Genomic DNA, 25018 nt, shown 5'->3' with positions numbered 1-25018 from the left:
CATCTGTTGATTTACAATTTTTGAAAATCATTTTTGGAAATATGCTGCTGTAGTTGCTTTAAATTTAATTTTTGCTTGGAAACTTTTATAGGATTCCAACTACACATATGTTAGACTGCTTGATAGTTTCACAGGTCACTGGTGCTCTGTACATTTTTTTTTCATTTTTGTTTTTGTTTACCTCATTTTTTTAAATTGCTATGTCTTTACATCTACTAAATATTTCTTATGCAGTGTCTAATCCACTATCTGCTATATATATATATATATATATATCTTATGTACTTCACATTTTTGATACTGTATTTTTCATATCTAGAAGCTTTCCCTGTAGTCTATTTTGTGTACCTTCCATTTTTTTCCTCATCATTGTCATGTTTTCCTCTAACTTTTGAGCATATGGAGGATTTTATTGTAGGTGTTTTAGTATCTTTGTTATTTTCATCATCTGTTTCATTTCTACATCGTTTTCTATTGATTGAGCTTTCCTGGTTTGTGGTCATATTTTCTAGCTTTTTTGCATTCCTGGTATTGTTTAACTGGATACCTGACACAATGAATTTTATTAAGATAAAGAGGGAAGTTGAGTGAATTTGCTGAAATACAGAATAAAAATGTAAACCTGTAAAATGAATCCTATTTTATAATATATCTGTAGATTCTATGTAGTTCTTATTCTGAAGTATACTAGCATTTATGGACAATTACTGTTTTTTCTACTCAATTCTTATTTCATTTTCTTTTTGCCTTAACTCTGATAGAAAAACTTCTGGTAGAACTTTGAATAGAATTGTTAACAGAAGGAATTCTTGTTATTTATCTTAAAAAATAATATATTAAATATTTCACTATAAATGTGTGCTGTTCTTTCCTAATATTAATTTGCTAATCTTAATTTTCAACCTTAATGATTAGTGTATATCGTCCATCATTTCTTTTCTGCATCTACAAAGATGAGCATATGATTTTATCACATTTAAGTAACTTTACATTCCTTTGATAAATCAACCTCTATTGGCCATGATATATTACCCTTTTTATGTTTTATTGTTTCTGTTGCTAATATTTTTCTTAAGATATTTGCATATGTGTTTATAAGTGAGTTTATCCTATAATCATCCTTTCTCATAGTCTCAAGATTATGCTACTTCATAAAATGGTTTGGGGAATATTCCCTCTTTTTCTGTTATCTAGAAGTATTGATGTAGGATTGAAGTCATTTCTTCTTTGAAAGCTTTGTGGAATTAACAGTGAAGATAGTTAAGCCTGAAATTCTCATTGTGGGAAGATTTGAGATTACATATTCCACTTCTTTAGTGATTATAGGACTATTCAGGTCATCCATTTTCAATTAATTAGTTTTGAGATATATGTTTTTTTCTAGTAACTAATACCTTTAAGCTAAATTTAAAAAGGTATTATTGACTTATATACAATACACTTATTACTGCTTTAATGTCTTTATCTCCTGTAGCATTGCCCCCTTTTTGGTTATTCCTGATCTTTGGTTATTGGAGCCTCTATCCTTTTTCTTTCTTAATTTTATCAGCAACCTATAAAATGTTCTTTTGTCTTTTAAAAGTATAACTATTGGTTCTGTTAATATTTTCTCTTATATGTTTGTTTTGTACTCAGTTAACTTCAGCTTTAATCAGTATTATTTCTTCCCTGCTGTTCCCCATGATTTACCTTGATTTAATTTTTTCTAACTACTCAAGAGTATTATTTATTTTTTTTGCTAATTAACTTTCAGTCTTGGTTCTTAAGAATTATATGAATATAAGGCTATTTAAAAAAATTTTAAGTACTGATTTAATAACACTACATATTATTGATTAGGTAGTATTTAAAATATTAATTATAATGTTTTCTTTTATAAGTTGATTATGACCATTTCTATTTTATAACACTTATGACTGATTTAAAGCTTAATTCATTTTGGTCAGGAATACACTTTTACTGGAGAAGACTTTTTTTTTTTTTACCACAATATAGTGTATTTTTTGTTGACTCTAATATTTTAATATTCATTCAAGAGACCTATAGTTTTACTGGCATAAATACTCTGACTCAGTACCAGTGGCTCCTGAGAGGGTGACATTACAATTTATTGTCCAAACTGGGACACTTTTACTTAAACAATGTTGATCCAAACAGTATTCTATGTCAATGAGCATCAATGGCAACTCACCCTGACATAACCTACAATATATACAATCACCCTATTCCTAAAGAAAGTTTTAGAACCAGATGATCATAGTGCCCAAGGATCATCCTGCCAATGGGAAATGTGAATCAAGTACAAAAGAAGATCAGTAACTACTTTCTAGCCAGCAATTTTTGCTATCAGTCACTATTATTTATTTTTTTTGCGTATGCACTTTAATGTCCCATATGCTCCTGAAGTTCATTATATCTACCATTGAATTCATTTTTGAAAATCTACTGCTTTTCCATTACATTGCCACAAACAGAAACAGGAGAGTCCTCTGGTCACCTACTTCTGTAATTAATCTGTCACCAACTTTAATTGAATTTACTCATCCTTACCATTCTCATTTTCACTGCTTTGGCTCTACTGTATCAATTCTTATACTTGAAAATGTGACCTCTTTCTGAATGGTATTCTCTCCTGCAGTCTACCCTGTAACATTGTTATCAGAATTATATTTCTAACTTGACAATTTAGTCAAGTCATATCCCTACTGAAAAGAATATAATAGTTGCCCAGAGGGTTCAAGGAAGTTTAAATGCCACATCCTAGGATCTGTAGTCTCCTTCTAACTCTGTACTTCACCCATGCCCCAGCTGTGACCATTTCCCCTTCCTGTGTATATGCTTCATTTAATAATACTAAGGTGTTCATAATCCGTATCATACGATATTTCAAAAGAAGACTGATTTTCTAAAACTTTTTAAAAAATGTAATTTTGGTGCTTGCTTTGGCAGCACATATACTAAAATTGGAATGATACAGAGAAGATTAGCATGGCCCCTGTGCAAGGATGACACGCAAATTCGTGAAGCGTTCCATATTTTTAAAAAAATGTAATTTTGTCTGATTGTAATAGTTGTGATTACTGTACAAAATGCACAAAAGTATGAGGGAAGTATAAATTATTCATCAACTTATTACTCAAATAGTACATAAGTTAAAATGTTGCTACTATGGCTGTCTAGTAGTCTGTATTTTATTGTTTAGTGGATGCGAATATGTATAGCAGGTAAAAAAGTTGAAATTATATTTTACACAGAATTTCAGATTTTTAACTTAATCTATCATGAACATTTCTTCTACAATATATAATATTCTTCAAACTAATACTTTACAAAAGGCTGGGTATATTTGGTTATCTGTGCATACCTTAGGAAATTTAACCTTTATCATATTTTTATAGTTTATGTTATGAATACTTTAATATATCACATAAGGTTTGTTTACATCTATAATTATCTCATTTGTGATTAATTAGGGATCATTTATAGTCTTTATGATTCCAAATTGAAAGTGCTAAGACTATGCTATGCCTTACACACTAGTACAGTCAAATTTTTAAATGATCTGTGAGTGCATGATTTGGCTATGTACCTTAAATTGTTGGGTGTTCTTTACTGTATTTGTATTCATTGGAGTCATGTGTTCATTAAGTGATTAAATCTTCTGTATATTTTTTTTTGTATTTTATCAATAATAGAAAGATGTGTTAAAATCCCAGGTAGTGTTTCATATTTACCTATTTCTCCACATCAATTGGCAGAGTTTTTGTTCTTTATATTTTGAGACTATGCAATTTGGTATAATTAGATTTAAAGTGTTTTGGCTCCCTGAAATTGAACATTTTATCATTGTGAAGCAATTCATTTTCTGTAACGTTGACAACCTCATATGCAGTGGAACATATATGCCCATCTGACTTTTTTTGTTTTAATTATGTTCACTAAACATACACTTTCCAATACTTTTCAATTGGCAAGAGAAGCTAATTTCTTTGTATTTTTCTATGCCTTTAATTATTAAAGATTTTTAGCATAATTCTAATATTTCTTGTTTTTGTCTTTTCCATTTGTATCCTTCACTTATTTTAAAAATTGAATTTCCTTTCATTTGATTAGTGAAAGTGCCCTATCTTTTGTACTTGTTGCAAATATTTTCCTATTTGGTTACTAATAGTTTTTCTGGTGATTTTTTAATGTACCAAATTTTAAATGTGTATTAAATCAAACATATCATATATTGTGGTGATTTTTTTTTGTCTTTTGTGTAGAAATTTCTTGTTCATCAGAGATTGGTGAACAACTATGAAATAGCTAACATAACTATTTCATAACATAACATAAAATGCTAACAATTTTTCCTTACAAATTATTATGGTTTTTTAAATCATTTTTCTATTTGGCTACTTGGGAATTATATTTTTCTGAATGTCATGGAATATGATACCCTACCTGAATTATTTTCTCAGTATGTAAACATATTTTCCAATACCATTTGTTAATGAATATAATACCTCCCTATTTTGTGATGATTCCATAATTTTATCTTTAGGTTTTAGCCACTGGAATATATTTTTAATTACTCATTGAATCTTCTGCTAGCATTGCTCTATTTTATAAAATATAGCTTGGTATTATTTAATATCATTGGAAAAGTGCTTTGTCATCATTTTTTAAAGTTTCTTATCTAACGGACTATTTATTCTCTATCTAGACTTTGTTAAATTTCCCTCCAAAGGAAAGTTTTGGATTTTGCAAATTATATAAATGACAATATATAAATATGTAAATATATAATATATAAATCATATAAACTTCCTATCAATCACCTTTAAGAAAATTAACATTTCACTGGTATTCATTTGTCCCACTCAGACTATTTCTTCATTTTTTTTAAAGTATCTCTTATGAGAAATTCTGTAGTTTACTTGATATACCACATATATATTGCTTGTCATTTTTTAAATTTAGTATGTTTGCATTTCTTGTTTTTCAAAAGTTCTTGCTTTGCTTGATCTTTTTAAATTCTATTTCAATTTTCTTTTCATTCTTTAGGTTCTCGCATCATTATTTCTGATCATCAAAGTTTTTTTCCACAAATGATTTCATCATAGACCTATCTGTGCTCTGCTTCATTCTGTACTTTTTGCTCTTGAGGCCTGTTACAAACTATTATCCTGGAACCTCCTTAAAGTACTCACTTAGTTGGGACAAGGGTCCATTTGTTTCTTGGACACCATAGGTTTTACTCTTCTTAGTTTATTCACTTTAATGCAGCAATTTTCAAATACTTCCTGAGAAAACTTTTAGGGAGGAAATCTTGTGAATTTATCCATGTCTGAAAATATTCCTAACTTAATTTATAGGTTGGCTTTAAAGCATTGCTCCACTTCTTCCTAGCTAGACCCAATATTGATGATTAGAGACTCATGTCCATGTCACGTCTTTTTTTTTCCTCTAGAAGCTTTATGAACTATGTCATTCATTCATTCATCCAATAAATAGTACACTAGGTTCCATTTTGTGCACTCAATACAAGGATATGAGCAAAGATGACAAAATTTCTGCCCTCACAGTTTATCCTAGAGAGGGAGAGAAAGACTAGCAATTTCCAAATGATCAGGTCTAAGGAATGCATCTTTTTACACGCATATCTTGGATATTCATCAAGCCCTTTCAGTCAGAACTGTTGTGTCCTAAGCAACAGGTATTTTCATATTAAGTTTTAATGATTTAATTCACTATTTTTTTCCTTTCTGAAACTTTGTCTTGGTAGAGTTAAAAATATATATTAATATACTGCAACTTTTGTCATACTGTTTTTTTTTATTTTCTAAAATTTGGATCAGTTTATTGACTTTGTCACATGATCTTACTGATTTTCTTTTATTTGGACACTTTATATATGCTCATTCTTGCACCTGACTATTCATTTATCATGATATAATTAATTTTGATCCATGTAATATCTATTTTCATCTCTTTGAGGGTACTGGTTGAAGTTTTCTTGTAATGTGTGGCCTTTATACATTATACTTACCTTTTGACTATTTTTCCTGGTGTTTATTTTAGCTTGGTCTCTGATTTTCTTTGTTGGCCTGGGGAACTGAGCTGTATGTTCGAATTTTAAAATGGAGTGTAAATCCATTGGGGAGCACTATGCATGATCCCAGCTTATTGACCAGTGAAGTTAGCCCGAGGGTAAGTAGATATATTGCTGCCTGCTACACTGAGTCAAGGGGCCACTAAATATCGGAACATGAAAGTCTTTTCTGTAGAATACTAATGACCAAAAGCTATTTTAACCTTTCCAAGGGAATTCATTATATTTTTTAACTTTTTATTTATTTATTTTGAAAACTCTTTCAGTATTTTTGCCTGTAGAGTTGGAGGACAGATTTCTGTGAGGAAGTGTGTGTGTGTTGGGGGGGAGGGTAGTGTAGAGGGAGCATCATTGAATCTCATACAAACATACACTTAACCCCATTTTATACTCCGTGTTTCACCCCTTTTGCCATTGTTCTTAGCATCTGCAGGCACAACTTCTTTTTCCCGAGTTCTGAAGAACTGCTTGCTTCTACCCTCAGTTATCATCCCTGTCTTCCTGCAACTTCTCCTACCCTGATTTATAGACATGATATCATCATCCTCATCCATTTTTTTCCCTGCTGTTTCTCAAAATATGTTTTCTGTTGGTGGCTTTAGAACTGTTTTCCTCATGACTGTGGATACATTTCTTTCTAAATGTACTACCAGTTTTATGGTTGGGCAAGTGAGGAGATGAATGCGTATGGTTAGTGTTAGTTGGGCTCCTGGAATTGGAAATTGGGAAAGTCTGGCTCTTGCTGCTCTTTCTGCTAAGTAATGGGTGGTGTTTGTGGTTTAAACATCCTTTTTTATAAGAAGGTTAATTGATGAAATGAGAATCTTAGGTTGTGAATTAGAGTCAATGGAAAGGAAAGGGGAAGAAAGAAAAGCATTCATTAATTTTCAATTTGTTAGATACTGTACAAAGTATTTAATTTGATACAAATCACAACCCTGTGATATCACATATTATTGTAACCAGCTACAATTCTAAAGGACATTTCCAAAATCTTATAACTTAATAATGTGCTATTAGACTTATTTAAAATATGAAGTCCTATCTCATCCTTTAATTATTTGTCCACAAACTTCCATCTCTCCTGCAACCTAGCTGCCACTAAATCGGGGAGTCCAAAAGGGCAGAAATTATATGTGATTAATATTGTTGTTAAGCAAAATACTGAGCACAGCTGGGAACACAAAAATTCTTAGCAAATGTCCCTTAATAAAAAGTAAGTAATAATTGAGTATTCTAGCCTCATAATGCTGGACTATTTCAAGTATAAGTAAACTGATATTGGTAGAAATGAGGAGTTTACAACCATCTATAAGCTATCTAGTTTTATAGTTCATTCTCAAAGAAATAATACATTCTGATTATGATTGCTCAATATAAATATTTACTAATAATTAAATAAGTTTATTTAATAATTAAGTACAAATGTATAAGCAACTTCTATGTACACAGTACCTCATTAGATACTACAGATACAGACAAAACAGGTAACATCACTACCCTCATTTAGTATGAGTTTCACTCTACTCTGTATAAACGTGAAATGCCAACTAAAGTTAGTAATCACTATCAAAAGGAATATTTAAAAATATCCTAACAGGAATACATGGTAGAGGAAAAATATACAGTAAAAATGGAAGAGAAACTTAGATGCCATGTCCAATTAAAGGGTCCCCTACGGAAAGGCCTACAAAGTCAATTCAGGAAAAATTGTGGAAAAATCAGTGGCATTACCAAAGTGCTATAAAGGAAAGGCAGATTTGTGCTTTTTGTGTGTGTTGGTTCTAAACAGTAAGACCATGAAGAAAAAGAGGTAAGCCTCAAGCACTGCTTGATTTACAAGTCAAATGTAAGGGCTGGATATATATATACATTATATATGTGTAGTATTTAGACTTTTCAATAAACTGGAGCAAGGTTAATGTGGTACTTCTGTATTGCTATATGTAGTATCATCTCACTATACCTAACAATATCAGTTAAATATGAATATTAAATAGTATACATGTGGGAAGATGGGTGATGGAGTAGGCAAAAAACTGATTTTGGAAGCTAATACATTTTGAATTTGGTCTCTGGAACTTAGCTATAAATGCTGTGTAAATTTGCACAGAAGTATTCATCCACTAGGCATCTGCATATGAAAAATGAAACAACAATTCTTCCCTTAAAAGGCTGTTGAGAAGATTAAGTACATGTATGTTTCTAAAACACTTAATATAGTTACCTAATTAATGATAGGGATGCAACTAGTGACAATTAAAATCCTGTAAAGATACTTTGTCTTGACCCTTCATTCTGAAATTAATATTCATTAATAATATTGAACTTCCAGTCATCACATTCGCCTACAGGGAAACAAGCTACATAACATCTTAACAGACAAGTCCTTGTCTTACACTCAAATGTCTTTTCCTTTACTGTTGATAGTCACTCCAGAGGTGAGGTTTTCTGAGCTCCATCAGTGATTTTTCATTTTTCAGTTTTCTCCCATACCTGTTTTCTTCTCTATAGGACAGGTCCTTGAGTAGCACACAGCTCACAGTGTGTGCTCATCATCTTGGATGTTGGGGCCCTTGAAGCATCCTACAGAGTATGTTTGAGATGGTTAAATAGGTTTTATCTCACCATGCCAACTTTGAACGATTGGCAGTGACTGCATAAATTGCTCTGCTGAGAATGAAAGAATGCTCTAAGACCTGCAGGAGGCAAGTAGCATTTGCCACAGTGTAGGAGGGAGGAGCAAGCCTCACTTGTCAGGTGCTTGATATCCCCAAGTAGCAATGCCTGCCACGAAACAGTGGCGAAAACAATGACCTGGGAGGGCCCTCACTGAGAGTGAAGAAGCAGTGAGAATGAGCTCTAAATCCCCAAAAGTGCAAAATGTAGGAATCTTGTGGTGGAAAAATGGCATGAGATGACATGGGGTTAAGATGGGAATATTTGGGGACTGATTTTATGTATCTCTCCACCTCTTTTGAGTCATCCCTCAGCCATGTTAAATTGCTGTCAGTTTCAAACGTGATATAATTTAGTAGGTTAGGACAAAATTTTCTTAGCCTTGAGTTCTCAGGTCCTTAAGTTCTAATTGCAAAATGAGAATCTTTTCTTCCAGTTAATAAAATTTTAGGCTCATGTCACAGTGGGGATGATAGTCAAATGCAGTGATATCTTGTTTTGTTTTCCTCCCTTGCCTATGACCTTAGGCTCCAAAATATATCACTTATTCAATATTTAAGTTGTTTAATCAAGTGTATGAAATGAAAAGATGGTGTCTAGAAGTGTCAAGAATCATTTGTCACTGAAATGGGGACAGAATACATAAGGGAAGAGAATAGGATATTATCACAGACAATTACAACTACTTAATTTGGGGGAAGAGATAATAATCCTTTCCTGTTTATGTTCATCTGGGTATGGAAAATACATTACATAAAAGTATTTCATGTCCTACTTAATAACAAAAATGTGTCTTAGTATTGGTATCAAGACAAAGTAAAGCTTTAAGTTATACCCTTAAAATAACAGAACTAAATAAACAAACAACAAACACTATTGGAAAGAAATCAGTGGTTTCCAAAAGCATGCCATTTTCTGTGCTTAAAAATCAGCTTATTAACTAATATAGCATAAATGAATTATCACTAGCATATATCAGACCAGTTTTTTACACATTTTTGATAGCTAATAGAGATAGAATTTTTAAGGTTTATATATATTATTTTTCAAAACTACATATACAGAATAATGAGAATACAAAAACTAATTAAACTCGTTGAACAGAGGTCTTGAATGCATACACTTTTAATTATTTTGTTGTTTTACGATATCATTTTTATCGTGACATGCTTAAAACAGTCCTGGAACATAGCAAGTTCTCAAAACACACTTGTTAAATAAATAAATGACTCATTCTCTTAATTTTTTTTCTAATTTTTATTTGTCATGTAATGTTCTGAACAGAAATTGACATTAGCCCTAACTAATAAACATTCAGAATAGAGATGAGCATTTCCCCCTTTTTTCTAAACTGTCAGTTCATTAATTCTCGAAATCATTATATTAGCTATTATTTGCATTAAAAATATCTTTAGGCTATTGGTGGTAGTAATGGTATCACTGCAGATGGAGAAAGGATGAGTTATCGACGTGAACCAAGAAGCAGATGGAGGATAACGTTACTAAAATTAGCTGCAGAAAAGAGCAATAAATAGCATCTGTATTTTCAATTTAAATAAAAATTGGATTATAGCACACTTCTGTGCCTGCTTTGTTCCTGAAGCAAGACTTTTGATGTCAGCAGACATCTGAGCCTCTGATATGGTAAGAAATGTGGGCCAGATTTATAATTGTAGAATTGAAAGAAACCTATCAAGAAAATTAGGTTAAAATTATATTCTTATATACTGTTAATATAGAGTGGAATACTGAAGGACAACTGCGTCAGTTACATGGGACTGGACCACTGACGATTCTCACAAGCCCCTCCAGACATACTCACAGAAGGCTTTATTCGGGGATAGGACGGCACTGCCCCAGGACAAGACTGCAGGCACGAGGAGGGGCAAGTGGCTTTCTGGTACAGCTCCTCAAGGTGCTTTTCTTGTTGCACAGCATTTTTTTTCCTTCTGATTGTGAATCACAAAGATATATATGAGGAATCCAGGTTTCAGGAAGCAGATGAAAGTTTTCAGTGTGGTCTTTGATAGACCGCTGTCATTACAGCCAGGCCAGATTAGTAAGCCATTAAAACCAGACATAAAACATCGATCTATATATCTATAGGCAAGCCAGTCCTAAGTGCCAAGCTGAGTATGAGTATTAAAGCTTGACCAGCACAGGACAAAGCACTAACTGGCTCATTTTGGCCTTACTTTGACTAAAGGTGAAGGCTTGACTTGTGGAAGTCCCAGAGATAAGCATAGTGATACCTCAGTCAAGCTGTAAGATAAACTTATATGGCAGCATTGCATGGTTAGATAGGTATATACCTGTACTGACCTCGGTAACTTGAATATCTCCGACTGCTAGCCGGACAGCTCCTCTTTCATGTTTGACCTTCAGAGTCAAAACTGCAGAAGCCTAAGAATCTAGATCTTTTCTGAAGTCCCACCCCAAACCATTAAATCAAATGATTCAGGCCTGATAGCACACTGCTGTTTTGGAGGAGCAGGTGCTCCCCTACCCCTTACTTAGTACTTGCTCATCCAGTGCTGCCCAGAAAAGATTCAAAGTCTAAATTGTATGAGGGAATTCATACCATAAAATAGGTCAAAAAAGAGTCAGTATGAGAAAAAAAGAATAAGACATAGCACGTTAAAGGAATGAGTGATGCCAACATCCAGAATAATTTACTGATGTTTTGGGCAGAATCCAGAAATGAAAGGATGTGTACAAAGCCATAGCCAAATGGTAGTTTGTAGTAGGAAGAGACATTACCCAGTTGTATGAGCTATTAAAAATGCAACTTCATAAACCAGAATATTTGCCTGTGTCTCACTGGAGTAAAAATTGTGGTTTGTTAAGTATTTTTAGTAGTTTATGCAACTAGGGAATATGCATTAGTAAGATACTGATTAAATCAATTATGGAATATCTTTTCATGGAATGAAAATACAATGCAGTCAGTAAAAATGATGGTCCAGATTTATTTTCATGTAAAGTGACTAAATAATAATTTAAGTAAATGCTTGCATTGGTTCTATATTTGATAGCCACATTGATACACTATTTGTTGTTTTTATCATACTCATTCCTTAATGCAAGTTTATAAGTTAGGTTCAATTAATTTTCCAAATTGAGGTAAGTAAAACATTGATAGAGGAGTAGCAATCTTAGTTTTACAAACAGAGCTGGGAAGTGAACTAAAAAGATCTGGTTTTAGAGTTTATGCTTTTCACTGTTACACTATATTTTATATATATATATATATATATATGTATATATATATACATATCCATTGTTTTTATTGAAATATGTAAACTGTATAAGTATATTCATTAGATAAAAAGTGGTATCCAGTGGATAGTAGATGATGGTTTATATTTAAATTTCTCTTAGTATTTTTATATTCCCTACATTTTTGTAACAAGCATTTATTATTTTTTAAATCAAGGTAAACCAAATATTTAAACATTATTTAACAAAATGATAACATCTAGATTTATAGGACATCTAATACACTTTCATTCATTGGTATATGACTTGAGAGTAATACTATGCACTCTTTATTTGGGTCTTCCCCAGAGAAGAGGTAATGAACTGATTAATATGAGAGGAATGAGAAGTAAGAATGTCATAGACTCACTAACAATCTCTTTATTCAACATTTAAGGGAAATCAGGGGTACTAGTAACCAAAACTATGACCAGCAAGTCTAGATAACAAAAATAGTCAACTGAAATATGTCCTAATATAAAATTCAACTTTCAAACAACCTGGTATATTGTTCTTTAATAATAAACATTATTTCTACAACTAAATTAATTTGCTCCTTTAAAGCTGTGCATTCACTAAGATGAATAAACTTTGTGGCATCATTACAGACCACATATAAAAGTGAGCAGACATTCCATTTTAATGTACTTCAATGGCCTCTGTGACCACCAATTTTAGGCAATCAAACATAAAAAATTAATCTCCATCAAATATTTCCTTCAGATATGCAAGTACGGGCAAATTACTTTTTCCTTGAGGTGTACAATATATGTGATTTCCTGGTCTGCAAGGAAGACCACACTACTTGTCAGGCTGGATAGTTGTAAGCCATTGAATAGGTGTCAAGTTTTGGGAAAAGTTTGTAGGCATTATTTCCATATTTGAGGTAAATCCTTGTTATTAATTGTAGGCTTATCATCATTGGAAAAAGTAAAGTTATTCTCAAATATGAGACCTCAAGTATGCCTTGATTGAATAGCCCATTTGCTCAATTGTATTTTCATAAATTAGTAGAACAGTTTTTTATTGAACATACACAATATCTACATTGCCATTAAAAATAAAACACATGTTCATTTTTCTATGTTGACAGTATAAACTACACTGGTTGGGGTAAATATTTAATAATGTATATAACTGTTGAATCACTATGTTATATACTTGAAACCAACATAATATTGTATAATAACTATACTTCAATAAAAAGATAAGTAAAACATGTTAAAAGTGTTTTTCTTAAATTCTGAGGTGTTGCTGAGAACAAAATACTATTTGTAGTTTTATTTCTGTTAGCAAAAGCATTGCATGCCACACTGAGGGTTAAAGTTGGATCATGAAGAAAATAAAAACCACTTTATATTAAGCTCAGAAGGTAAATAGAAAAAAAATTAGGATATCAGTAACATCCCAAAACAAGTAGCCAATCCTGATGCAGTCTTTTCCTGTGTCTCTTATCCACCCTTACTGAAAATTTCCTTCTACTGTGTAGTTAATTATAAAGCTTTCAGGTAAGCATGAGGAAAAGCAGAAACTACTTGTTAAGACTTAATGATTGTAGTTAATTTTTTAAATTAAAATGACCACAAATTAGAATAAAGAGTGCAGTCTTCTACTGGATTTAAATACAGATTTATTTCATAAGGATTTCATCATATTTCTTTTTCACCGAGTATGAGGGTAAATTGACAGCAAGGAAAGTGACAAAGCTCCATGGTCTTGTAAAGTATATGGTCTCTGATACATTTATATCGAGATATTTTACCTTTACAAGTTGCTAAAGATGATTGAGATGTTTCTCAGAAATTCCTACAATAGTGTTGGGAAAATTAAAAATATGTAACTATCCTACCAATTCAATAATGAAAAGACAAATTACCAAATTTAAAATTGTGCAAATAGTCGAAATAGTCATTCCTCCAAAGAAGATAATACAAATAGCCAATAAGCATATGAAATGATGTTTAACAGCACTAGCCATTAAGGAAATGCAAATCATAACCACAGTGGAATGCCATTTTACACCCACTAGTGTGCTTATAATAATAAAAATAAAACCAGACAAAAGTAAGTGTTGACAAGCATGTGGAGAAATTAGAACCTCATACATCAGTGATAAGAGTGTAAAATATTTCAGCTTTGGAAAAGAGTTCAGTAGATTCTCAAATGTTAAACATATAATTATGTATCACCCAACACATGCAAACATAAACTGTTTATATACCCAGAGAAATGAAAACATCCATAAAAAATGTATACACAAATGTTTATAGCAGCATTATTCATAATTGTCAAAAAATGGCAACACAGATGTTCATTGACAGATGAATGCACAAGTAAAATGTGATATATCCATACAATGAAATACTAGTCAACAATAAAAAGGAATAACAAGTTAGAAACATGTATCATTGTTTTGTAGGATGAATCTACATCATACTGAGTGAAAGATGCTTGTTTAAACATACCAAATATTACATGATTCCATTTATATGAAATGTCCAAAACGGACAAATCCACAGAGAAAGAAAACAAATCAGTAGTTGCCTGACGCTGGAGTAGTGTGGGGTTTGGGAGAAATAGAAAGTGAGTGTTAATAGGAATAAAGATTCTTATTTGTGGTGATAGTTGCACAACTACGTTAACATCCTAGAAAATTTGGAAAATATAAAAGAATGAATTTTATGGTATGTGAGTTATATTTCAATAAATATGTTTTAAAAGATATAGAACATAAATACAGAGTATAAGAAAAATTCTTTGTGACAAATCTTTAAAAATACACATTGATTTTTAGAAATTTTTGAGGTTTGTGTTTGATATTGGGAGGGCAAAGTCAAAATTTTATGAGAGAAGAATGGCCATTGATTAAATAAGATTATAGGTGTGCAGTGAATTGGAAAAGTTTTAGCTTGAATACTCATTGATAAAAGTGGCAATACAATATTTTTAAAAAGATAATAGAATCTATCTCAAGTTCAAGAAACCTAAGCTCTTTCAGGAATGAGACTGGCTTCTTGTTGTTTGTCTTAATAATTAAAAGCATGCCAAAGTCAAAGAAGCACAAAAAATTATTTTTTTGAATGTGGAATATCTATTACCTGGGAAAAATTACACAGAAAGTACCATTATAAGCTAATTGTATACTCCAAACCAATTTGTCATTTAACAGAGATAAACATCAAATTCTTGCTTTACACAAAGGTGTGTGCACTTGTATTCTACTGTGGTATGAGGGAAAAAATATACACCTAATATTAAAACAAATTTATAAAAACAATGTGAACTGTGAAGAACTTTACTTCATTACAGGAATTTGGATTATTATATAAAAATATAAAAATGCTTAACTAGGAATTTCTGTGAGAAGATTTTTTTTCCCTGAAAAGACTAGAATATTAAAAAAGAGTTTCTCTGTTTCGTGGGGATTGTGAGAATATTAGTTTCTATAAACTAATCAGACTAGAACTCTTATTTGAAGATATTTATTTCTAACTCTTAATATTCTTTGGAGGTAGGAAATATTTTATACTCAATGATATGCAAAGATTGTTCTCAATTACATATATACAGGCACACAGAAAATTTGCAGCTATGTTTCTGTAATTTCAGCCACATGTCATAAGTAGACATAAATACATATACAAGTTAGCCAGTCAAAATGCAAAATTATCTGTTCTTCTTACCAGTAGGTACAGAGTATTTTTTAATGATTTCTGCTCAAATAGATGAACAAGCCAAAAGCATATTGAACTACATTATCTGTTCTTTCACATTACAGAGAATAGATGCAATCATCCTGAAAGAGATAACCAAGGGGTCACAGTCAATCATGATTCCCTGAGTGCTGTTGTCAATAGAGAAAAATGTTTCATCCACATACCAGCCAGCTCAAAGTATGCAAAGTCCGGTCTTCCAAATATGCAGTCAGACTGGTCCTCCTGGCACTGAACCCATGGATCAACTGAACTGGTGAAGAACAAAAAGTTTAAAAACACAAAATATAAGGGGGTGGGCGAGACAAAACAACCAGTGAAAGGAAATTTCTATTGCTGTGAGAATTCACTTCCAGAACAAGAGTATGTGTGCCAGGGCTTAAAGAAAAAGTGAGGCAAACTTCTTAGGCAACAGTTTAATTTGTTCCAGAGGGTAAGTCTTCTTGGATCTCCTGAAGAGACTGCTACAACTATCAGAATATAATTTTTTAAAGTGAGCATGTATCATATTTAACTCATTAATGAGGGAAACAACTAGTTCCTACTCTTGACTGTTTCTCAGGAAGCCATGTATTTTTATACCTCATCTAGTGGTCTTGAATTTAGAATTTCTTTGCTATTTTCTCAATTTATTGTCTTTGAAGGCACACTACTCTGTCTCACCTACTCTTGATCGAAGTCACTGTGACTTTACTCATCAAGTGCATTTACAACATTTTGTGTCACTTACACTTTAATTATGGCAATTATCACATTCTAAGGCCCCTTCTCTGTGTTCTGTACTGTTGTGTTTTAAATGATTGTTTCTTTAAGTGTAAATCTTAAAATGATTACCTTCTGATCAGTATTTCACTTAGAGAAGATCAATATACTTTCAAAAGAGAATGTATAAGTTGAAGTAGTGATGGAAGGTTTCACGGGCAATTTTATTGGTCTGAATTTAGACAGGGTGATGATTTGAACAAACAGGACCCACCTTCCAGACTAAAGAAAAGGACAAACACAGGTACAAGTGAACTGAAAAAAACAAGTGAAGGGTGCTGACTGGGTTGAGGATGAGAAATAAGACAGGAGAGTTGTTTCTCATCCTTAGAAACAGTTGTGATTTGAAGCTGACTCTGGATATTAAGCTATGCTGGTCATGTAGTCTACCCAAGTCTGTTTGCAGTTTACAGAAGAAAGCAATGAAAGTTTAATAATTTCATCCTTTTCTGGACACAATTGAGAAAGCTAATGTTTAGAGCGTGTTTTCTAATCCTTAGTTACTTTGCCCCCATGCTACCCTTCATGTATAAGGTCCTTTTACTGACAATCAACAAGCATTACTTGAGCAATGACAATAGATTTGAATTAAATGGCCTGAAGGATCAACAGCGTGGAGAACATGGTCCTTGCCCTGAAGTACCTTATAATGCAGTTTGGGGGGTAACAAATGCACATAGGGGAACCTATACGGAGATATTGATGGGAAGTATCTAAATGATAAATTTTACACTGAAAATTAAAAACATTAAAGAAGACAGAATTAGAAAAACCAGTCAGTGGTGCTGCAGATTGACCAGGGAAGACAATAGTACTGAGCTTTATGTTTGCCTGCATCACAAAATGGATTTCCTCAGCAATCTCAGGAGCCTGATCTCGTCTCTCAGTTGATGAAAGTGATATAATCATTGGCTCTATCAATAGTACTCAAGCACTATGGGACAGAAAAAACACATATCTTGATTTTCCTGACTATAAATTCCAAGCTGCCCTACAATGTCTATGTTTTAAGTCTCTTCAGAACTTAAAAACTATGAGGAAGCTTTGGTCTAGTTTTTGGTCTAGAATATATAGTAGAAATGAGATTTTAGCAGACAAGGAAGACAACAAAGAGGGCATCGAGACAACCTGAAGATGACAACTGAATCACAGACCTTCCTTTCATTTTTACAGAAGACAAAAGTCAGTACTATGGTCTCCCAGGTTTGGAGAGTTTTTATCTGGCTTGTTATTTATTCCTCCAAATGATCTAGAAGAAAGGCAGTTTCCCTGTCTACCCTCTGGTTATTAGAAGCTGGACTACTTTAGGTTGTAAACATTAACAAATATTAAACTGTGATGGTTGATCAGGCAGTTTTTTTCATAAAGACGTTGTGGGACAGTACTAAGATGGAAAGCCTGTGTTCACTCTCATTTCCAGGGCTCCCACTGACGGTCCTGCCCCATCTGGTATTCATGTCACTCCTTCTGAATGGGTAGGTCACAGGTCACTGATGCCAGGTTTCTCCTTGTGTCTTGTAAAGCTGACTGCCTAAGGTCAGCTTGAGAGAAGTAAGTAATTATTCAAGAGCTTGTTTATTCATTTGGTCTTTACAACATTCCTAAGAGTAGAGTTTTATCATTGTCATTGCATTTTACAAATGAGAAAAGTGACACAGAGTTCTTCATCTTTGAGCAGTACTTCTTGTCTCTTACCACTATTATCCTAACTCGTAACACTTAGCTATTTAACATGGTTCCTCCTCAATTTCAACCAATGGAAAGGTGAGCTCTGGTCCCTGGATTGGGCTGAAATGTGGCAGATGGTTTGACTCCAGTCTACCCTATCCATAGAGATTGGTAGTAACCAGTTTTCTCCCTAATTTCTGGCTATGGAATGTGTATTTCCTTTTTAAAACCACATAGTCTAGAGTTACTTAATGAAGAAAATATCGATTCATACTACTAATGCACTGCTGTCCCGTTTCTTTGGGTATCATCCCTAGCCTTGTTATGTTCAGAGAAAGTTTGTCTTCCTACTGGGTCTGTCTTCAACCTCAGTAGCTGAGGATACCCAAGTCTGAGATCACAAGTGTTGCCCCTGGTAGCAACCAGAATAATCATTTTAAAGCTTAATTCAGTTAAATTTTTATTGATGTATTGTAGGTAGGTAGTTCAAAGTACAAGTTGTAACAGAAGAATACTTCTGTTGTTTATCTTCCAGTTATTTTTATCTTCTTGGTTAATTATTTCATCCCTTTCTCATCATTTCTTTTTACTTACTTTTTTTTATTAAGGTATCATTGATATACATTCTTTGAAGGTTTCACAATAAAAACAATATGGTTATTGCATTCACCTTACTTTTTTTAAAAATTAACATATAGTTGATATACAATATTGTATATCAATTTAACAGTTATCTACCTTATTCAATGCTCACTCCAATAAGTGTAGTTACCATCTGTCACTGTACAAAGATATTATAATATAATTCAATATATTCCTTATGCTGTACTTTCATCCCCATGACTAATTTATAATTGGAATTTTATGCCTCTTTTTCCACTTCATCTATTTTTTACTTACTTTTTGTCATTTTTATCCCCAGGTAAATAAAACCACTAGGAAAAATGGGACACAGGAAGATTTAGTCAGTAAACAGTCAAAACTATTCAACCATTAAGGTCTGTTTTGAATGGCAAATCCTCTTGAGATTTTCTGGTAGCTCATGGGCTGTACTGGTCTATCACTCCTTTGTCTTTCTTTAGAATTTTGAACATAGTAAAGCATCACACAATAACAATGCCAGACACAGTGCTACCTACTTTATACATATTAATTTATCCAATTCTCACAGCAGGTCTTCAAGGTAGATGTTGTTATTACTAGTTTACATTTCAAGAAATGGAAACTTAGAGAAGTTCTTCCTGCTCCAGACCATAGAACTGGGACTTTAGCTCATACTTGTACTATCTCCTTAAAACATATTATCTCCATTATTTTCCCTATATTTAAAAAACAATTCAAAGTCCTGTATCATCGTTTTTGAAGAGTTTTATGAGATGGTGGTATAGACAAAATTGTTTTGAAAAGTGTTTAACTCTAATCAACTCATAGCTTATTACCCTTAGGAAGTTTCTCATTGAATTCTGAACATTATAAAGGTAACTCAAAGGACACTTTCTACCTTTTAAACCTATCTTGTACTATGTTTCCCTCACACATGAAATTTTAGTCATCATTGACTTCCATTAGTTCTTCAAATGCCATGCATGCCTTTCCCATTTGGGATATTTTTGCATACTGTTCCTTTAGTCTGAAATGTTCTTCCACATTCTCTTAACCAGGAATTCTCTTTTTCATCCTTCAATCCAAATATAAGGGTCTGAGAAGTATTTTCTTTCCATTGTCTACTTATCACAGGAAGTGTTTCATTTATTTTGATTTCACCATCCAGCACCTAACAATACAGAAGATGCCCAGTCTGTCCTTTGGTCCAAGAAAAAATGTTTTAGTGTTGGTTGGATATGTCACTTCAGATAGTTATTGCATAAATTACAAAGCAATATAGAATAATGATTAAAAGCATGAAATTGGGAGCCAGACTACTTGGATGAATCCTCATTATGGCAGTGCCTAGCTATATCTGTGGGCATTAGTTTCCTCATCTATAAAATGGAGAAAAAAGACCATGTAACTATTAGGGTTTCTAAGATTTGAAATGAGCTAATACACATATAGTACATATGTTTGGCATGTTACAAGTTCTGTGTAAGTAGTGGTTTAAAAATTTATTTGTTCTGATTCACACTGAGGTAAACCGATCAAATCCAGCTTTGCAAAGATAATTTCCTCTTAAACCACATATAATCAGAACAAAATTATCACTACTTAATGGATAAAATTAAGATTAATATCAAGTTTATAAGTATTGAATTGCACATAGGCTATTTCTTCTTGTGTTTGTGAAGCTTAGGGTCATTTTAGAGCTTTTTTATGTTGACATAAACCTTTTGCATAACAAAATGAAAGTAGAGCTTTTAAGACATAAACTTACAATGGAAATTGAATTTCTCAGCTGCACAAAAAAGATCTGTACATTTATTTCTAATTCTCATGAAGAAGTAAATTGTAGACAATACTGAAATATGAATGTAAATGTGTAAAAATAAATATAGAAGCATCTCTTCAAAAGTTATTGCTTCTTGGAAACATATATATTTGGAATGTGTATATTTGCATAAGCTAGAGAAAAAAAATCAAGCCAGCTACACTGCAAAATAATAGGAGCAAAATGTATCAAAGGAAAATAAAAAGACAATGAAAAAATGAATGACACATTCATTAACCATTCCCCAATAATCTAGGCAACATCTGATTTTAAATCTTACTTCAGATAATTTCCTAAAATTATGACAACAAATCCATAGACCAACGGTTTATTTTGCAAATTAAAACTTCACTAATTATAATTGAATAAGATTCTAACAACTTTCCAAACTTAAAATTTAGAACCCTTCGTTTTGACAGTACTTTGTGTGTAATGATTTTCTGAAGTATCAACAGTTTTATTGCTTATGTGTTTCTAAGTTTAAGAGCTAGGACTAGTTTATATCTTTCTCTTTCTCTACTTTACTTTTACAGTGAAAGAAAACAACAGACATGATCTTCCTTGCCAGTTTCCTTGATGTCTCTTTTTCCCCTCAAAAGTTTCAACTCTTGCCCTGCTAACTTGTGCTTGTTTCAAGGTTATGCTTTCAATTGAGTGTTGGCTCCTGTCACAAGAGGACTATATCTGTTCACAATAAAAAACAAGTGAGAATTGTTTTATGAAGACACTGAAGTATGTCAAAGATAAATATTTAGGTCAGCTTCCTCCAGTCATAGACTTTATGCCAGTAGAACAGACTTTATATTTTAGATTTTAGATATGGAGAAAATGTTTGAATCTTAATAGAGTTTCTTCCATTCATTTTTATCTAAATTCAAAAATTCTTTTGCTTGCTTTTTCCTGTTATTCAAGAATATTAATAAAGTTAGTGTGATGTGTTTGCTTAAAAAATAATTATCATAGTTCAGTTCTTAAAATTGTAACAGATGATCTATTTTGTAGATGTCACTTTAGCTTAAGAGAGCACTAATGCTGACAAAATCCAGTTACTTTCATTCTGCAAAACTTCTAACTTAAAGCAAACCAATGAGGTAGTGGGTGGAGAAATGTTACATTTAGGGCTCAGATGTATAGGTCATCATTGGCCAAATAAAGCAAATGTCATTTTACTTCAACCCTCGTATCCTGCCTTTGCCTTTTCTAGGTAATGGTACTTCAGGGTATATGGTCGAGTCTTTTCATCACTGTGGTATTTCTGAGCATGGCATAGATGATGTTCAACAAAATTTATCTGAGTTGTAATAGAGGGAGAAAAAATTGTCTATTCAAAACTCTCTTCTCCAGATACATATATCTCACCTCTTATTCCATAACCAATAAATATTTCTTCTGTAACAGGTATACCCAAAATCAATATGTCCAATATTGAACTCATGATATTTCTTCTGAAACTTTATCTTTCTCTTACTGTCCTCAATATATCTATTCACTTTCTCAAGTCAGAAACCTAGAATTCATCCATGGCAACTTTACACTCCCTTACTTATTCAGATCTAATAAGTGAAGAAGTCTTATTGATTCTCCCTCCTAATTACTTCCCAAATCTGTCTAAGTAATTTCAAGCTTCACTGTCAGCACTGTGATATTTAGGGATGCTCCCATTACTCACCTTGAGAAATGTAATATCATGCCTTTCTCCAATCCCAAATTAGCTACTAGATCATTTTTCTTTAAGTTGAAAATGTTTACCATGAACTTCATTTTATAGCCTCTCAACACCTCTATAACTATCTAGCCTCATTACATGCAATTCCCTTACAACAAGCACTAGATTAATGACCTTTTTCATTTCTAAAGCTCCTTGCATTTCCTGATAAAAGGCCTTACACATGAACCTTCACTCACTCACCCCTCTTCCAAGTTTTATGATTTCAGCATTACTCATTCACCAAAATTTAGCTTAAATTTCACTTCCTTTAAGCTTCTTCTTTGATTACTCCCAGTTTTATAATCCTAAAGCATTCTGCAAGTTTCCCTTATATTTAGCATTTGCATACTACATGTTTAATATTTGTCACCTCCACCACACTATATGCTACACCCCATGAATACAGAAATTAGTTCTTTGAATGCACACTCATTTTGTTACATTCCCTTTAAGGTAATGCACAAATAAAACCTACAAATTTTTGAAGATAATGAAGTTAAATTTCAATATTAACAAAAAGGCCACTGAGATCATGAATATTCACTTCCATGAGGAGGTAATATCTTCCCACTGATTGATTTTTAATACATATTTCATGAAAATGTTAGCTTTTTTCATGTAAAATTCATGATTACCAATTTCAGATTGTCAGCACTGGCTACTGATCACCTGTCACACGATTCCCTAGTCTGATTGTAAGCCTCTTGGGTGGTTGCCTGTGTACCTTACACACTGAACAATCTATGCTTTTTTTGAATCTATGTTTATCTGATTAACACTCCACAATTCTCTGACACAATCATTTCAAATCTCCCCTATTTTCTGTAAACTTTGGAAGAGCAAAACCACTATCAAAGTTGCCCCATATTCAGCAGATATTCTGTCCTCCACAGGAAAAAACAGCATCAGAAGAGGACTCTTTCAATCTTCCACTTTGAGTAAAAATCTGCCTGCATGTACATAGGTTTTTCTCATACCCTTTGAGATATGGGAGAGGAGTACGTCCCCCTTCCTGTGGCCAGTCCTTCTACACATATTTCTATTGGTTTTTCTTTCTGCCTCTTGTGCATCAAACTTCTTTTCAAAAGAATTTCAACAGAATGACATATAAACTGTTAAATATCTTCCATTTATTAAAAAGTCACCTAAAAAAGCACCCAATATTCACTTCCATTTCTTTACAGTATTAAAAAAAGCAAAATGAATCTATCCTTTTCTTTTTCAGAGTGTGATTACATGGAATTATGGTTATTATTATTATTTTGTATGGTCTTTCCTATCTGGAGTTGAGAAAGTGCTTAAGAATCTTCATAAATGCAGAGGGAAGAAGCTTCCCTTCCTATCGTGGTCGTTCCATTCTTCCTGCCTAGAGTCCACTCTCTTCCTCCATTTCTCCTGTAAGAACATTGCCCATCTTCCGAATCAACTTTGTAATGTTCAGTGCCCAGCATAGAATGAAAACGCAGGGCTCTGACCAAGGTTCAGGACATCAGTGTCACGTCGTGAGGGGCCCACCACCCCAAGCAGCAGCTGTGGGTGACCCCCCACGGATTCACAGCCTCTCGTCTGGGCCATGCTTTACCTGGATCGGGAGCTGGGAAGCAGCCTCTGCTGAACTGCTACCAAATGTGCCTTTCATGGCTCATCCAGTTCTTCCTTGTCCCTAGTTGTGATCTGTGTGCAATCACGATTCCCTAGTCTGATTGTAAGCTTCTTGGGTGGTTGCCCATGTCACTTACACTGATGAATCTATGCTTTTTTAATTTAAGAGGAATTCACAAGCAGACATCTAAGATGTTAATAATGTTTTGTTTCTTTAGGTCTTGTGTCTAGTTTCACTAGATGAATACTTGTCAAGATATGTACTTGTGAGATGGGAACTTTCCTAGGTTAATCTTGTATTTAATAACAATTAAAAGAAAAGGAAAAAAAAACTTCATTCTGCATCCTCCACAAGTTATCCTGCCCTTTCGTAGCTGAGATTCCTGAGAGAGTTGTTTAATTTCTTCAGTCCTCACTATACTAAAATTTGGCTTCTATCCACTTTACTAAACTGCAGGCCTTTCCGAAATTAAATAATGAACCTACTTTGATTCTCCTCCATCTTAACCTCCCATCAACATTTGGAATTGCTGAGCACCCCTTCCTTCTTCAAAGATTTCTTCCCTGGGTCTCCATGACACCAGGTACTCTTGAGGTTGCCCTGCTGTGTCTCTGGTTGCTCTTTTTCCATATTCTTTTTAGGTTTTAAGACTTTAACTATTGAAACTCTAAGTAAAGGTCTTAGCTTTTAAACCTCATTCTCTACATTTCCCTTAGGCAGTCAGCTCCACCTGTGAGATTTTAATTATTATCTATATAATGGTTATTTCAAGGATAATTTTCTCTGACTCAGAATTCTTCCCTGAGTTTCAGACCCATGTTGCTAGATGCCTGCCTTTTTTATTTCCACTTGACTGTTGCAAATGCATTTCCAACTCATATTCAATATTGAATTCATTCACTATCCTTCTCTCTCTGTAAATGATATCCTTACATCAAACCACCAAATGAGGTCCTTTCCCATTGTGTTCTATTTCAGTTAATTATCTCCTAGTAACTTCTCAGGGGATCTATCACATCACCCCCATTTTTACAAATCAGAAATCAGGATGTCAGCCTCAACACTTTTCTCCCTTCCATCGCATCCAATACACTGCAAAATTCTG

The 25018-nt window shown here is 33.0% G+C and overlaps 1 protein-coding gene and 1 non-coding gene across 4 annotated transcripts in view; both read left to right on the top strand.

Annotated features, from left to right (window-relative positions):
• The window catches only part of LRFN5 (leucine rich repeat and fibronectin type III domain containing 5), a 262635-nt gene that overhangs the window by 151381 nt on the left and 86236 nt on the right, over positions 1-25018 (top strand). The window lies entirely within an intron of this gene.
• LOC118973748 (U6 spliceosomal RNA) lies at positions 2934-3040 on the top strand. The gene has a single exon (XR_005063280.2). It is a non-coding gene; the product is annotated as a U6 spliceosomal RNA (small nuclear RNA).

This window comes from Manis javanica, chromosome 8, assembly GCF_040802235.1.
Source record: "Manis javanica isolate MJ-LG chromosome 8, MJ_LKY, whole genome shotgun sequence".
Classification (NCBI taxonomy): Eukaryota; Metazoa; Chordata; class Mammalia; order Pholidota; family Manidae; genus Manis; species Manis javanica.
Note: the sequence above shows the minus strand (reverse complement) of the source record. Positions and strands in the feature narration are given on the sequence as shown.